This window comes from Schistocerca americana, chromosome X (assembly GCF_021461395.2).
Source record: "Schistocerca americana isolate TAMUIC-IGC-003095 chromosome X, iqSchAmer2.1, whole genome shotgun sequence".
In the NCBI taxonomy this organism is placed as follows: Eukaryota; Metazoa; Arthropoda; class Insecta; order Orthoptera; family Acrididae; genus Schistocerca; species Schistocerca americana.
This window is the reverse complement of record NC_060130.1, coordinates 524,340,414-524,357,962: the sequence shown is the minus strand read 5'-3', so window position 1 is coordinate 524,357,962 and position 17,549 is coordinate 524,340,414. Positions and strand designations below refer to the sequence as shown.

Here is a 17,549-nt window from a genome sequence, read left to right as displayed (position 1 = left end):
TGAAGCAGGACTCATCGCTGAAGACAGTTCTACCCCAGTCAATGGGATTCCTGGCTGAAGACGTGTCTGGGGAAGCCCCAGACAGCTGTGGGATACCAAACTGACTGTCGCCTGCGCTACAGCCAGCAGCTGGAAGTGATGGTGTGGGATGTCATCCTGGGCTTACATTTCAGAAAGATAATGCCTGCCCGCACATTGTGAGAGCTTCTGCTGATTTTCATTGTGTTCACCAAGCCATACCTTGGCAAGCAAGCTCACCAGATCTTTCAACAAATGAGAACGTTTGGGGCATTATGGGCAGGGCCCTCCTACCAGCTCGGAATTTTGATGATTCAAAGCACTCATTGGACAGAGTTTGGCACGATATCCCTCAGGAAGACATCCAGCAACTTTGTCAATCAGTACCAAGCAGAATAAATGCTTGCATAGGGGCCATTTTTGGAAAAACGTGTTGATGACTTGCTCAGTTTGTCAAGCTATTTCTCTTACATAAATCGCCCGATTTTTCTGAAATTGTAACCATGTGTTTCTTTGTACATGTGCATCACATCTACCAATTTCTGTCACATTTGGATAATTCCTTTGTCCGCATATATATTTTTTTAAGGATGCAGTTAACTTCGTCTAGTGCAAAGTGACATTTTTCCATGCTGACTGCCGAATGGGCTTCCTGCAATCACTTGAACACCTCCTGCAGACTTTGTCTATGATCGTGCATGTCCCCTGAAATGACGATTCTATCATCTAGATACATTTGTCATTCACACGGTTCCAATCCATTCGGCAGTCCATCCAGCAACCACTGGAATGTTGCAGGTGCATTCTTCAGCCCAAAAGATATCCTTTTGTATTTGTAGAGTCCCCGTGGTACAGAAATGGCCGTTTTCGGTCTATCCTCAGTAGCCACTTCTAACTGATGGTATTCATTCCTTAAGTTCATAGTCAAAAAGTACTGGCTTTATCCTAGCTTATCTATCGTCACTGTGGTGTCTGGAATTGGGCAAGCACCTTTTGTAATCTTACTACTCAAGTGGCAGTAATAGCAACAAATGGGATACTTCTTTGAGCCATCCATAGACTTCTTGAGCACTATCACAACTTCCACACCCCAGAGGCTACTGCTCTCATCTATTATCCCATCAGCCAATTGTTGTTTTATAAAGTCCTCCAAAAGTGATTGCACACACTGCCTTAACTTGGTTGCCATGTGACGGGACATCATCCTCCAACATTACTTTTCCTCAACAGTAGTTGTCGATACCGGTATTATTTTTTGAATTTAAGACAGGTCAGTATTATCTCAACTGCTTTTCTGAAAACTGTCACATAATTTTATACACAATATGTTATATTTCTAGCTGAAATTACTTTATTCTCGATGTTACAATCGATAACTACTAGCTCTAAATGTACATTTAAAATTATTTTTTTTAGAAATATTTGAAATTACAAATTTTTTGGCACACTTAAGATTTCTATTATTAATTATGCAATATAGTACTGTTTGCTATGTTTATTTATGGATTCACTTATGAAATAATAATCAAAATTAATAGAAATTAATCTGTCAAGAGAAATTATAAAGCCTTTGGGACATGGTTATTATCGCACAGTGAAGTAATAGGAAGCATGCCTCTAATGTGATTGGACGTATTTTTGTATTAAGGGCGAACAACGTAATTCGGCTTTGTAAATGTGAAAATTCAAAAGACTGTATGATATACTACAATGTGACAAAATATATTAACGTAACAACAAAAATTCCGCAACAAAAATCTTCAAATTTATTTAGATCAATTCAACCATGAGGACCTAAAATGTGAGAATTTCAGCTTCAAGAACCAGACCCATAGATAAGAAGAACTGGTGCCAACTCTATACGAAAAGCTAAATAAACTATAAGGTTTTTGTAATCTTTGCTCCTAAAAGAAAGAGACTTTGCTTATTGTGGACAATGACTGTAATTAGGAACGAGGGGGGAGATTGCAGCCTCCAACGAAAAATTCATCACTGTTGATCCCAATGGCCGTGTATCATGACCCCTAACCCGTACAAACTGTAACATGGTGAGTTTCAAAGCCTCCTACCTACTAACTTCCTTGAGATCATTGGTACATGTGCCCTTGTGTCCAACAAAACTTTACATTCCCTACCATCTTATCACACACATTATGCCACATGCCGTCTCTGCATTCGTTTTCACTGCATTCTTCTTTACTGTGAACTCCTTCCAGCAGCTGTGGGGTTCCTTCTTGAATTTAATGGGTGGTTCGTACTACTCAGACCACCTCTCCCATTACCCCTATATCTCTGCCATGGGCCCATACCACCCTCAGTATTATTTCTATTAAACTGTCTGGAGTCCACACAATCTCTATTTCTACCCCTCTGTGGCTGGTGGATTTCCTTTGTATATGTCTTGCACGACCATAGTTAAAACATCTTACATTGAAACATGCTTCTCTCATCCATTACACCTATGGAAATATCAGTCTCCTCATACTCGAATGCCAATCTGACTGAAAAATTCACATTATACAACTGCTAATATTTCCAGTGATGAAAGCTGTTGAGTAGGGCTGGTTTCCCACTTTGTATAAAATATGTCATAATGTTTATTCACAAACTTAGAAACTGACCTTACTTCTGCTGTCAATGATATTTTGAACTATTGATGTATCGAGTGACTGAAAATGTGGTTCAGATACCTGCAAACATAACAATGTGGTTACAATCTGTTTTCTAAGCATGAACTCTTATGCTGCTCTGTGTTAATTTGTGTTATGATTCTCAATTTGACACTATCAGTATTTTCACATTTGTTCTATTAATTCAAAATTAAGGCCACAGGAAGGGCATAAGTAAAACATATTACTGACTGTTTGTTCATATGAAATTTTGTCTGTGGGCAAGCGTATCTTTTGTATATCATGTGACAACTGAGGAAGAATCGTTGGAAATATTAATAATACCATTTCACGTAACTTTTTGTCAGTTGTGTTACTGAAACATTAACCTTAGGTCCTGACAAGTAATCACTTATGCAGGAGAGAACATATTTGTTGATTGTATTGACACATTTCAATTATTACTTACGACTAATGACAGAGTAACATCTGTAGTGATAATTCGCAGATATCGCGTAAACCGCAGAGATTGCAGAAGTCACAGAAAGCGCAGAAGTCACTGAAATAGCGTAAATTGAAGTTGCAAAAATCGCAGAAACAGCATTAGTGGAGTACAGAGGGATACAAGTTGTGAATTCGTTAACGGCGACTCTGAACTTCGTCAAATCGCTGAACCGTGGTTATCGAAAAGTAGCAGTCACAGAAATCACTGATATCGGAAAATCACAGTTTAGTCCATAGACCACATATGGTTTATGGTTTAGCCCATCCCGACGGTAGTAGGCAATGGTCCTGTGAACTGTATTCCTGTGTATGCAAAGATAATGAAGATACTTCACATGTTACAATGAATGGCATTTCCAGCTGGTATATTTCTGCCGTCAACGACACATCCATATCTCTGGGCTAAGGCTGCGGTCACAGTGGCTCCGATAGCGGTGGATTCCGCCGATGACCGACATCGTCTGGAGACGGCCGAACTTTTCAAATCACTATGCGTGTGGTCACACATTAGCCGATCCTATCGCCCGAACGTACAGGCTTCCGACTACAATCGGTGAAATTCAAATCGTTTTGTTTTCTTCTGTCAAATTGACCGATGTTCTCGCACACGAAATATAGAGCGTGAGAAACAGAAAAGTTCGGTCCAAGAAACATTGAGTTTGTGGCATTCTAAGGATGAAAATATCCTAATTGGGACATAGTTCGAAATCTATGGACTGAGATCATAGATTTATTCGAAACCTCAAATAGGCTAAATCTTTATTGGAAATTTTAGGCACAGATTATAGCCTCAAAAATTAATTTGTTCAAATGAAGAGGGTAGCATATCTTATATGCTTATAGCTGATGTACTGGATCTTTTTGGTGCTGGGTTATCATTAGTTGTTTACAAGTTATTATTACTTCTTACTGGCGTTTTATGCCATTAGGGCAGTGAAACTGTTAATATCAAGTGGTTTGCAAATGTGGTGTACGATATGTATTTCCACTTTTAAGTACCTTATGCTACATTTCATGCTTGTCTTTCACTCATGTGCTAAATGACAGTCACTTAAGGTTCATTGATGTATGCCAGCACAACTTTAAATACATACAGCGAAACAGGGTATTTATAACTTGCACTGCAAGGTCACCACGAATTATCTCGAGTAGGTGATAGAACGTTTCTCCAGTCATCTAATATATACATATAACTTGTCTGGTTATTCCAATAACTGAGGACAGAGTGTATAGTACTCACCATGTTCTTTGTGAAATAAGAAAGCCTTCCTAGGTGTGGGATTATAACCTGAAAAAATAATTTAAGTGACAAGTGTGACTTATCTTTTATTTAAAGTTACTGTAGTGGATCTTTCTGGGTTATGGTGGGTGGACATCAGCTGTCTACAAACTATTATTACTGCTCACTGGCGTTTTTTTATGGCAGTAGGGTGGTGATTCTGTTACATGCAGTGCTTTGCAAATGTGGTGTACGTATGTGTTTATACTTTTTAGTGCCTTGGGTGTTCAGAGCATCTTACACTAAATGTTATGTTTGTCTTTCACACGTGCTGTATACTGAATTACAGTCATTCAAGGTTATTTGGCATATGCCTGCACATCATCAAATAAATTCATCAAAACTAATTTCAAGTAGGGTCATGATTCGAGGTCTATTAAAAACTCCAGTTCTCACGTTAAAGATGCAGTTCTGGATCAAGTAAAACCAGAACTGAGAATTTGATATTTGACATATGTAGATTACATATTTCTAATAATTAGGCCTGTACCACGTTCTAAAAAGTACAGTTCCAAAGTTTTTGTGTGGTATGTTAGATGTTATTTACAATGCTCTAAACACTAACTTAAAATCTAATGTTTTCACTCTTGTACCTGTTCTACGGAATTTTTAATTTTTTATAAACTGAATTTTGAAGCTGTGCAAGTGTACTAAAAGACAGTAAATGTTGATTTCTTTATTAAAAGCAACACTCAATCTGTAATAATACTGCTGCCAGAAATACTGTTTCTTCCTTTTTCAGATCCACTGGGTAAGTGTTTAAAGAGCTAATAGAGACATCAATTTTCACCACGTAAATTAACCATTAGTATGCGCTCATGACCTCATTGGCAAAAACTTTACAGACCGAAGTCGCACATCCTGTCACTATGGCGTAATAAACCACACTCTGAACAAGGTGTTTTGGAGAGATCATTAGTGCAGTGATCCCTGATACTACATATTTTCGTAATACACGAGTATAAATAGGAAGAACATCAATTATGGCCCGTTAATTTCTAAGGTGGTGATCCCTTCTTACGCTAGTCGCTGGTGAGAGAAGGAAAGTGGCATCACAGGGCAAAAGCGTTTTTAACTTTTGTTGCATGGTGTTTTTCCTTACATGTCGCATATTCGTAAAACTTGACTGGTACTTCCAATAATTGAAGATACATTGTACAGCACAGTCTAACGTAATGTTAGCCTGTGGTGTACAGTAGTCGCCACGTTCGTTTCGAGATAGACACGGTTCATTTACGTGCATCTTATAATACTAAAAGCCGCACTGAGTACTCGTCATCAACACAGAGGCTTCGTTGTATCCCGTCCTTAGACTTAAAATAGAACCTACTTCATACACAAAATAGATTCTAATCTAATCTCTTCGACCCATCAAAAGTTGACTAATATGTGCCCTTTGGCGACGGCCTCTGACGACCGTTGCCGGCGCCATGCTGACCGAAGCCTAAGCGAACTGACGCGACACGACATCCAGTGTGAGAGCATCTTGGATTTGCTGTGAAGTGACGTGAATGTCTGATGTGAATCGACCTAAATATATCAGTAACTTTGATTGTTTGTATATGTGCTCAAGTGAGTTTTTACATTATTTAACTGATTAATTTTTATAATCAAAGGATAAATGGCCCACCATTTCTTCTTGACGAAAAAGGATGTGACAACCAAAACTTTTCGGTATCCACAGATACAACTACGTTGGCGCTTTCGGTAAGGTAGACTTCGGCCGTAGAGCTATAATCTCTGCAATGTTTACCTACAGAAGTACAAGCGTATACGAAAGGTTGTTGAAGTGTATATGCATTTCTGCAATTGCGCTTCGTAGAATGTATCAGAAAGTTGAAATCATCATATGAAATAAATGCGCAGTGCTGTCGTTTCTGGAGTAATTAGAGGATATACTATTGTAACACGGTAAGAGAACGTAAGTCTTGTGATTCTAATGTTGACTTATAGAACCATATCAATGCGAAATAAACACATTTGCACGAAGAATAAGAGATCAACAGCAGTGTTATATATAACAATTAGTATTATTGACTTGTTAATGCAACTCCATAAACCTTTCTGTGAGACTGCGGGTAGTGTCCTAACGCAAAATTGAATATGTCAGTAACATTGCTTGTTGTATACAAAATGAAAAGTAACTGCAGAAATAACCATTTGTGCTTCCTGCCTGTAGTTAGCAGTGTAAATTTATTATTGTATGTTTAAAAGCGAACTCGCATTTGAGATAAAAGTTTGTAATGACTCTGCTATTATGTCAAGAAATCGCAAAATGATATTTCTTTCCAAGTTATCATACGTACCCTATTTTATCAAAGTATTAATAATTTCGAATATTTGTTGTAGGTGCAAGACATTTCTTCCGAATTTGCTCGAAGGACGGTTCCTCAGTTACATACAATGTTTTCTCCCAGGACTCAAATTACAAATAAATTTTAAAGTTGCATCTGATCGTTTCAGAGCAGTTACCATATTTGAAACTTAAGGATATTATGTGTATTTTAGCTGTAGTAAACTGGAGTGTGACATGCACCCACCCCCCACCCTCGGTCTACCCTGAAATCTTTGTTATTGAGACACCGATTAGTGGCATTGTGTAATGTTTATGTCAGCTCCATATTTTACTTACTTTTTGTCATAAAAACTAAAACTTCAAGGTAAATTCAGAAAACCTCTATCAGATAATGCAAAAGATTGAGTATTTGGTAAAATTTACATGTTGAACCCACCTTGCATGGCATAAACATTAGGTTTCACTACCGCTCAATTTGTTACCACAAACAGAGTTTCTGCTTTCAAATTGGTTGGCTTTGCCGACTCGGAACCAAACTGTCACCATCGAACTAAACCTTGACCCTGGGCTGTGCTACGGGTCAGTCTGTCACCAAAACAAAGATTTCACTGGGGTGGGATTCCAGTATGTAACTATTATGATAATTATTAGGCACACATTACTAAACTGAAATCCAGTTCATCGTTCTTGGCACACAGTGCAGCAGTGGGTCTGACAGTATTCTGTGTAGTAGGAAGTTCTTCTGGCTATACTGCCCCTCTTGTTCACCATTTCATGTCAGTCTCTTGAAATTTGCGATCAGATGTTTCCAGAATGAGATTTTCACTCTGCAGCGGAGTGTGCGCTGACATGAAACTTCCTGGCAGATTAAAACTGTGTGCCGGACCGAGACTCGAACTCGGGACCTTTGCCTTTTGCGGGCAAGTGCTCACCATCTGAGCATCCCAAGCACGACTCACACCCCGTCCTCACAGCTTTACTTCTGCCAGTATCTTGTCTCCTACCTTCCAAACATTACAGAAGCTCTCCTGTTTTGTAGAACACAGAGTGTGACCTCTCTGCTTGCACTCGTAGTGCACAAGTTGGGTAACCAAAACTATATTTGATGGTAAGTTTTTGGTCGTCCGTTTAACTTAAGGTGGTGATGGTCCAAGACTTGAAAAGTCTTTGAAATATGCGATTTGTATGTTGTACACATTGGTCAGTTTCTTGAAGCGACATTGGTGAATCACATGTTGCTAATCCCAAAGTGTCAGAATTATGGTATTTGAGATCGCTTTGCTTATGGGCCATTCAGTAACAGCAATTTACACCATCTACCTCCATATGAGTGTATCCCTGCAATAAGACTTTATGGTTAATCAATTTGAGTTGAACACACCCTGAAATCCAAAAATTGTGCACAGTCATGGGGAAGTTACAATTCTGACCTCCACAGTTCAGTCCATAGGGTCGACAGAAGCGTCCGATCCCACGCGTCGGCTTTGACCCGTGACGTAAGGGTGTTGTCGTGTGTGACGCCATGACGGCGCGGAGTTTGGTTTGAGTGTGGCTGTCTCCAGTTCTGTTTTATCTTATTTTATTTACTTTTCTGATCTGTTCGTTCTATCTCGTGAGATTTTTTTTTTAAATTTAAAAACACTTATTACTTATTTTAATTATGTTTCCTCGAATTTCTGTTTTAGTTTATTATATTTATCTTTCTGATCTGTTCATTCTATCCCGTGAGATTTTTTTTTTTTTTTTTTTTTTTTTTTTTTTTTTTTTTTTTTAAAAAAAGACAAAAAACACTAATCAGCTACTGAAGCATCTTTATCTTCTATGGGTTGCAGGGGTTACGACCCCTGGGGAGGTGGGTGGGTATTCATGCATGGCTGTCTTCACTTACACGTTGTAGCTACGCAAGGAGTCTAAATTTGTTTATATTTAGTTTGCCCCCCACCCAAAACACCCCATTTCCCGCGCTTGTCCCGTTAGTGTCATTAGGCTTCTTGTGAAAAGTGTGTGTGTTTGTTTTTGTTTCCGCCATATTTGTGACGTCATGGGTCAAAGCAGACGGGTGGGATCGGACGCTTCCGTATTTCCCAGTCCATATTGTAAGTACTTCAGTTTGAGATTCAGGCAGGTTAGGTGAGGACCACTTCAGCAAACAGGATGACACTTCTTTCAGTCCACAACCTGCAACTGTTTAATTCCATACTATAAGTTTTTGCTCAGAGGCCTCGGTGATTATCAGATTGTGTGTATAGAGCTTTCTTAGATAGAGCACAGTGGAATTAGTGAAGCATGGTCTCAGCAAAAATTTTTGAAGATTGAACACGGTGGTCTTTGTTTTCAATCCAGGTTCTTTTGACAGATTTTTATTGAAGATTCATTTTTCTATCTTATATTTTCTTCTGACAAGTGGGCATCATAATCTGATTTAGTTTGGATTGCTTCTTCATCTGCTATATCATTCTTTAGTTTCACCTTCAACTCATCAGTCATCACAGGTATCATTGGCAGGTTCCTTGAAACCTAAGTTAGTGTGTATTGCAGGGCCAACCAAAAATAAACAATAATTGGAAATAGCATACCTGGAATTCTCCATTCGTTAGCAACATATTGATTCCATCCGTAACATTACCGTAAGGTAATGTGGCAACATCTAGTCCATTCGCTGTGTCATTTTCCTAAGTAAATAAGCAAAAACACATTATTATGCAAAACATGATGAATTTTTCTGGGTGCAAATGACACACTGAGTAATAGAGGTGCACCTTTATCGTATGAGAAACATTCCAATTGTGAGAGTTCTATGTATTACAGCCACTGATTTTTGTCAGAAGAATGAGCTGCTTGTATAGTTGTTTTAGGCTCAAAGAGAGCTTGTTATTTTAGCACTGTCAACTGGCAGTGAAGCATCCAAGTCATTGTTTCCTAAATTATGGAATGTGCATTAAGTGCTTTGTTACTTTCCATTCTAACGAGTAATATCTTTACAATCTGTAATAGCTATCACATACCGACTGAAAGTTCTTGGTTGAAGATGGATTGAGATTGTAGGATAGGACATTAGTTCTTCAATTACTTGAAGTACAAAATTGTTAACCCTAGCTGACTTGTTGAAAAATTGTCTGTTAGCTTCCGTCCAGGGTTCTTTGAGCAATTTTTGATGATTTTTCTTATGTTTCACCATTGTGAGTGGCTAGCATTGTCAAAGCTTCACCTTCCACCGCCAGCAATGAAGGGTGAAGGTCTGACAATGTTAGCAACTCTTGCTAACAAAATGTCAGAAAAAATATGAAACAAACATTGGCCGAAGAACCCGAGACAGAAGCCAAAAGGGAATTTGTCATACTTGAAATATTTGTACATATGCTTACCAGTACTAAATTTAGTGCCAATTCCATGATCCTTTTACTTCTCCCACTAATAGAATCCATTTTGTTCTTAGAGTCTGTCATAAAATGTTGCTCCAAACATCAAAACCTACAGCAAATCTGTTTTCAATTTATTAACAACACACATGACAATAAGAAAGTAATATATCACTGAGAGGTAAAATATTGTAACAGTTAGTACGATAAGGAGCATGGAGAACTACATTCTGGTCAACTGTCATATGATCACATACCATTGTTTAGTGCTGTGTTCTGCTCGCAAATGATAGTATCATATTGCTGAGTTTCTTTTCTGTGAAACATGCACATACAATAGTTTATACTATGAACTTAGGCCTTAAACAAGCCACATGCAATAAAAACCTTAAAAATCTTCATTTACCTCTGATGTCTAGATTTAATTAGTAGAAAATGCATAATTTTACTTGTGGTGTTGGATGCACATGAATGATTTGCATTTTATGCCATTTCTTCAGTTTTTGCTACTGCAGCATATTGGTGTTTCTGTTATTGATATGTGTAGAAATTTGTGTGGTGAAATATTGCTAATGATTTATTCTGAAATGTGTAATGTTGTGTTGGTATCAGACTGGTATGCATTTTTCACGTTTAATGGATGGCTCTTTATTAATTTTTGAGTTTTGCTGCATCTTGGCATTTATATTATTGATGTATATAGCAGTTTGGTGTATTTTATGTTGCAGCTGTTGTTATGGGATCTGTCTAAATTATGTAAATTTTAGTTTTCTGACAGTCTGATCTCAAGTAATTTCCATAAAATACTCAATTTTGATAGACCTGTAGCATAGCCTGAGCTTAGGTTAGGTTGGAAGACAACAGTTTGGTTGTGAGTTGGCAAAGCCAATGAATGTGAAGTGGAATGCTGGTTGTGTTGAGACTTATTTGTAGCTTAGCCTGTGGTCTAGGTTAGGTTGGAAGGCAGCAGGTTTACTGTGAGTTGCCAAAGCCAGTGAATGTAAATATGAAATGTAGGTTCAGGTGACAGAATGACCTGTAATGTGGCCAAGCATCTATGTAAGTGTGATGTCTCTCAAACTGTTACAGTATTGATCGTGGTGAATGGTAGCAATTTAAGTTCCATTAATACCTTATGTGCTGCAGAGTGTCTTCTGAATGGAGCAGTTTACTAGGGGGTAGAGCTGTCTCATGGAGATTATGTACTGCCAACCCAAAGAAAAATTTTACTGAAAGCATATATATTTTTACAGATATTAACTTTCCATTTTCTGAGCTGACTTTGTCAGTCTTTCATCACCTTAGAAGACAACCATAGATGTTAATGCTCACTTAGTGCTCTGCTAAGTAGCCAGTGAGACATACTGGAACAGAGAAAGCACCCTCTTTTGAGGGGACATTTAGATTTCGCTCCATTGTAATTTGAGCTATCACCTCCTAATTACTTCAGTACAGGGACCTTTTTCTTATGGAACATGAATGGGTGGTGTTCAGTGGTGTGTGTTGCATGGATTTGTTGGAGGGGGGAGGGGAGCAAGCAGGCAGTTTTCATTGCCTACTTGATTAAGGAATCTGATGATATTTAATGGCCTAACACCAGTTTTCTTCTTCCTGATGTCACTATCCTTTTGAGTTGTCCCTGCTTGGAGTTCTGAGTAAAGGACTATTTTACCTACAGAATATTTTGCCTAAGAGAATGCTGCTATGGTTAAAACCATACACCAGGGCTGCATCTTCTTGGTAAGTGTAATAACTAGTTTACCCTTGCTTTCAGCTGTTATCCACAGTTTACATGTGTCTATCTGGTTTAACACCGTATAAATGACTAAAATGATAGAAAATGAAACACTCTGTCATGAAAGTTTCTTCTGACACCCATTTCATTCTTCCCACCACTTAAGAGACCCATTCCACATCAAGAAAGTGTTTTCACATTGTGAAGGATGATAGAACCTGCTTAATTCAGGTGTGGGTACTGATGTGAGCACCTATGTTACATTTGAAATTTCGATTCGCACTTCAGTTATAGTTATTTTATATGATTTGACAAGAATTCTGCTAATAATTGTAAACTTAAAACAGATGTGTGAGTATACCTCATGACATACTGGTATTGTGGTGATCCAGGCGAAGAGGCAGTTCATAAAAAGTGCAATAATAGTAGTGTAGGGACATATAGTGCTTTGTAATGACCTAGCGTATTTCAGGTTGCTATGAATCAGGATGGGAGAGAGAAATGCTGAGGAAGATGCCAAGACATACAGCGAAACAGTGATAGCATTGACAGATGTTTATTAAATCAGCATTATACATCACTCCATCCTACTTCAAGGGCACGCTGTGTGCTTGCAAATACAGCTGATTAAGGAATGTGCTGATTTCCCAATCACACTGACAATGTCCGTTGTCCCAGGTTATGGTGGCAGCTGCCACGGTGCCCATTGTAAGCCAACAGGCAAATATGAGCACAGTCACCAATGCCTTCCAGTGTTGCATCGGCTAAGTAACCCCCCCCCCCCCCCCCATGCGTATTTGTTATCCCCGTGTCTTGTTCTTGGATGTGATAGCTAGATGTCTTGGTGCTGAGCAGCAACTCCCTTCCCAGTCACCCCACCCCGGATTAGACCAGGACAGTGGCTGATGATGTCTAGGAGGCTGCAAGGGCTCATGTCCCCAAGTCGCATTGTAATCACCTTGCAGTCCTTCAGCTGAAGTCACCTAGAGGAAGGAAGCTGGCCTGGGCCCCAGCTTTCTGCATCAGTGAAACTTGCCCCAAGTCCCACAGCCATGCCATAACTCAACGAGTTAATCAATGGACAGGTTGCCAACCAATTTCCATCACCAAGGATTGATATGGTTTATCTGAAACTCAAAAGCACGTCATTCTCTCCAGTTCAAGATGCAAACAGAATGGTGGCATGACTGAATGCTTTGAACCATTAAGCTCAATTATTTATACCCTTCTAGTTTCACTGCTGGTGTAGTCCTACAGGAGGGAGATGAGTAAGTTTGCTACATATTACTTTGTCCTGTTAGCTTTACCTAGCTCATTCTGCTTCGAGCACAGGTTACTAGGCCCAGGTAAATTTGTGACTCTAAGTTTCTCGGCAGCATGCGAGTGCTCAGAGTGACGAAATATTGCTTCACTCTTGGTCACACTGTGTTGCGGCATTTGCTGAACAATACTGCCAAGTGCCTTACTTGATTAGTGCATCGCCCGAGCTGGCTTCTACTGCCATGCTGTGGGGCTGGAATTAAGCTTAAATAACATTTACAGTTTGTGTGCTGAACTTTTTCAGGGTGCAGTGTGCCTCCCCACTTTCAAAAGATTCATCTTGAATCTTCCAAGACAAGTCTTTAATTACAGTTACTCTTGACCAGAAAAAAAAAATAAACAGTTCCAACCGTGAGCTGTCCCACATCGATTTCTCCCTTAGCCACTACTAATGTGAGTCTAATCGTAAAGTGCAGTCTCAAAGACCTTACTACAATGCAATCCTTAACCTAATGCTTGTTCTATTTAATAAGGTGGTTTTACTTCCATCAACTGTTTCCAGTGCTTATGCCAGCTAACCACTCAACTGGTAAGTGTCGCGTTAGTGGAGCTGCAGTCTGTGTATGTCTGTGTTTATTACAGAAACAAAATATGCAATTATCTAGTAGAAACAAACCACAACTGGTAGGTGAAATGCTTATTGATATACTCTTGTACTAACAATTTTTCTGAAAATTCTGAACGTTTTGTAACGTCCGCTCAATTGAAATTTTCCCCTACTGTGATTCGGGAAATTTATCTAATTACTGCATACATTCAGGGTTGAAGGTGGGATTAAGGTAAGTTAAATTCTGGGTGGATAATAGCCTTAAGCAGTAGTGACTCTTCCGTCCAATGCAATGTATTCCACATCAGTGTCATGACAGTTGTACCAGGGAGTGTAGTTGGAAGGCAGAAATTCTTCCTGCCTATCTGACTAGCTGTACCGTTAATGATAGTACTACTACTTTGTAACTCTAACTCTCACAACCCATCAGGTTTCCCTTTTTCATGGCAATTTTCCAGCACAGTTTCCAGCGAGAAGAAAAAGTACAGCCAGTGCCTCCCAACCTTCTAAAAGTAAGCCTGTGTGGGCAAGATTTCCTTTTCATAGCTTGTATCATTCATTTTCCATAAAAACATATTCACTTCAAATGTCTACATATCACTCTTTGTTGGTCTATCTAGACTGACAACAATATTCCCTTGAGTGCAGTTCTCCAGATGCACTTCTGGCATAACAACATGAGCTTCCCTAATATCCGAAATCAAAAGTACCTCCTGCTGCAAGTCACCACCTGAGGAAAGAAGCTGTCTGTCACCTCCTCCCTCCTTCCAAAATGATTAGCTAATGACAGATATAAACTAGAATAAAAAACAACAAAACTGGTGCTTTTCATTTATTAAAAACAACAAAAACAATGTGTGTGGTGTCCTTAGGTTAGTTAGGTTTAAGTAGTTCTAAGTTCTAGGGAACTGATGACCTAAGATGTTAAGTCCCATAGTGCTCAGAGCCATTTAAACTTACTTTTTTTTTTTTTTACTTCAAAGCGTAAGGCATGTCTTGAGCCTTGAACTGTCTAACCATTAGATGTTCCTTCATTCTCCCTACTGAACGTTTTCATACCAGGCCAGTTGCAGATAATTGTGGTACCACATCCACCATACCCTTAAATGGTTTCACCTGATTGACACACACAACAGAAATTTTGTTAGGAATCTGTACCTTTACGTTATGTGGTGAGAGGATCTCCGTGACCTGATAAGGTCCATGATATTTGATCAGAAATTCTTCACCTTTCCCTTTGGTCTATTGGTATTAGTGACAGATACCCAATGCCCTACACGATGCTGTTGTAGTCTGCCAGGCCCTATTCGGCTGTTTCTGACATTTCTGAGCCTTTGTGTTTGCCTTTTGTACATTTCTCCACACCTCTCATATTGTTCTCACAAACTGCTTCACTGATTCATAATTTGGTCCTAATTTAGGACTTAAAATGTCAAAAGGGGACAGCTTCATTGCCCCATCCACTACCTCAAGTGGTGACATGCCTGTTCCCATATGAATTTCTGAGTCGTACACGCGAACGACATGTGGGAGATCGGTACCCATTTGTTATATCTAGTGTTCACGTAAAAGGTTAGCATTTTAAAAGTAGTGTTATGGACATAATCCATCCTGCCATTGGTTTGAAGGTTGAACGAGCTAGTTTGTAACTTCTGAATATGCAACACTTGGCATAGCTTTTTCATAAGTTCTGAAACTGTTTGTACCTTCATCCATGACTAAGGTATCGCACACTCCAAACGCTGGTATCCAACTTTTAACTAATGCTTGGGCCACAGTACTGGCATCTTGGTGTGGAACTACTATCATTACCAGAAAGCATGGCAAATGGTCTATGACCACAAGCATGTAGTTATTCCCTCCAGGTGTTCAGTTATATGATCCACAGATGTCGAGTTAAGCATCTGAATTGCCTTTGATGCCTCTGGTAACCTCTGCAGAGGGATTTTCTGTGTGCACAGTCACAGTCTCACATACTGCTTCATGTCGCGCTGCCTATTGCTCCACCAAAACTGTTCTGCAACACACCTATATATTGCTCGTTGGCCACCACGACCTGACAGCACATGGTCATGAGCTTTTTGTAACACTTCCTCTTGAGAAACTGCTGGGATCACATGTGGTCCACATTTCATGACCTTGCCCAACAAATCCTCATTTATGATAAAAATGCAGCTGTGACTTAAAAGCCTAACAAACTTTATCCTCTGCTTGTGCTTGTTGTCATTCTAACACACTCTTGCCTAATATCCTCAACATGGCTACTGTATGACTTACTGTGCCCACATTTGTGTGTTTTCTGTCTGGTTTATGGACAATCTCATCATCAAACTCGCTAAGCTAGAGGGCCCAACATGTTAAGACTAGATGGGTCATTTAGACCAAGCAACCATTTCAGTTACATGTGATCAGGCACAACTTAGTCTCTTGCTATACAAGTAACATCAGATGTATTTAATACCGTATATGACTGCTAACATTTCCTTTTCAGTTGTTGAATAATTATGGTCCACCTTGCTTTGCCTTGAAGCATACACTACTGGGTGCTCCCACCCATAAATATCTGACCCAAAATACAGCCAATTGCCTCATTAGAAGCATTGAAAGTGAGGATGAACTCTCTTTAAAATTTGGAAAAAGCAGTACAAGATTTGAAATAAATGCCTCCTTCAATTCCTCAACTATTAGCTGACAGTCCTTTGTCCACTGAAACTTTATGCCCTTTCAGAATAATCTGTTCAAAGGTTCGGCTATTTTTGTGAAATCCTTAATGAATTTATATAGTAGCTGCACAAACTGACAGACTATATCCGTTTGGTCATCCGTGGTACTGGAATATTTTGAATTGCGTCTGTGAGACAAGACTAATCTAAATAGACTATATGAGTCTTAGGCTTTAACCCTCTTAAAAGCCCATGTAATAAGTGCTGAAAAGCAGCAGGTGCATTTTTTAAAACCAGATGGTGTCTTCTTATACTGATAACGTCTGCATGGCATGGTAAATGCTGTCCGTGACCTATCCTCAAGTGCTGCTTCTAACTGATGATAACCACTTTTGAGATTTGAGGAAAGATATCAAACAGAATAACGCCTTCTGAGTCCCAGAAGATGTCGCCATGACTTTACCGGTTGAGGGTGCGACTTTGAACTTTTTCTTATGAGGAGAGGTGGTGTGGTGCCACTCTACTTGCTTTTGGTATGTTCTATTGTTTAGTTTGCTGTTTCCATCTCCTTTTCGACATTTTTGGTCCCCTTGGGGTTTGACCTTCATTTCCAATGTTTTCCGTTCAGTGTGAGCCATTTGGGGATGAACTTCCAAACTAGTTTCCATGGTGCAGGTTCCTCTCCCCCTCCCCTCCCTTTTTGCCTTGCACCCTGGCCCCTTTCCTGCTAGGTCACCAGCCAGACTGTGTGGTGGGGCTGTTAAGTGCCCACTTGGCTGAGTCCCCTGACAACACAGGGATCACACTGCTAGTACCTGAGCTGTTAATGCCTCGTGTATGCCAAGGAGTCGATGCTCATCACTTTGGGGCATCAGAACTCCCGGCAATGGTCGCTGTGCCAGATGGCCCTTTGCTGTGGTTGGGTGGCGCCCACGGGGTGAGCCCCTGGTCAGAGTGGGTGGTACTAGGGTGGACGCCTTGCACATGAAGCGACAAAAGCATCAACATCTTGGCCATTTTGTGGCCATCTCTAAGAGTGATAGACGACATGACACTCTTTCTGATCCTTCGACCTTACCCTCCATGGCCATCCCCTGAGAAGAGGGTCAAGCTCGCCAGCTTGGGTTGAAACCTTTCCCTCGGTACCTGGTTTGTACCAGGATAGATGGCGAAAGTTTTGCCATGACCAACAAGCCTTTGTTTTTTGTGGAGACGATTG

The 17,549-nt window shown here is 39.7% G+C and overlaps 1 protein-coding gene across 4 annotated transcripts in view; it reads left to right on the top strand.

Annotated features, from left to right (window-relative positions):
- Positions 1 to 6,153: 6,153 nt before the first annotated feature.
- LOC124554783 (testis-specific gene A8 protein-like) overlaps positions 6,154 to 17,549 on the top strand; it is a 278,814-nt gene continuing 267,418 nt past the window's right edge. For 3 of the 4 annotated variants that reach the window (XM_047128432.1, XM_047128429.1, XM_047128431.1), the window contains exon 1: positions 6,154 to 6,321. The gene's annotated coding sequence lies outside the window, so the exon portion shown is untranslated. Of the gene's footprint in view, positions 6,332 to 17,549 lie in introns of all 4 variants that reach the window. The other variant, XM_047128430.1, reaches the window with a different exon arrangement.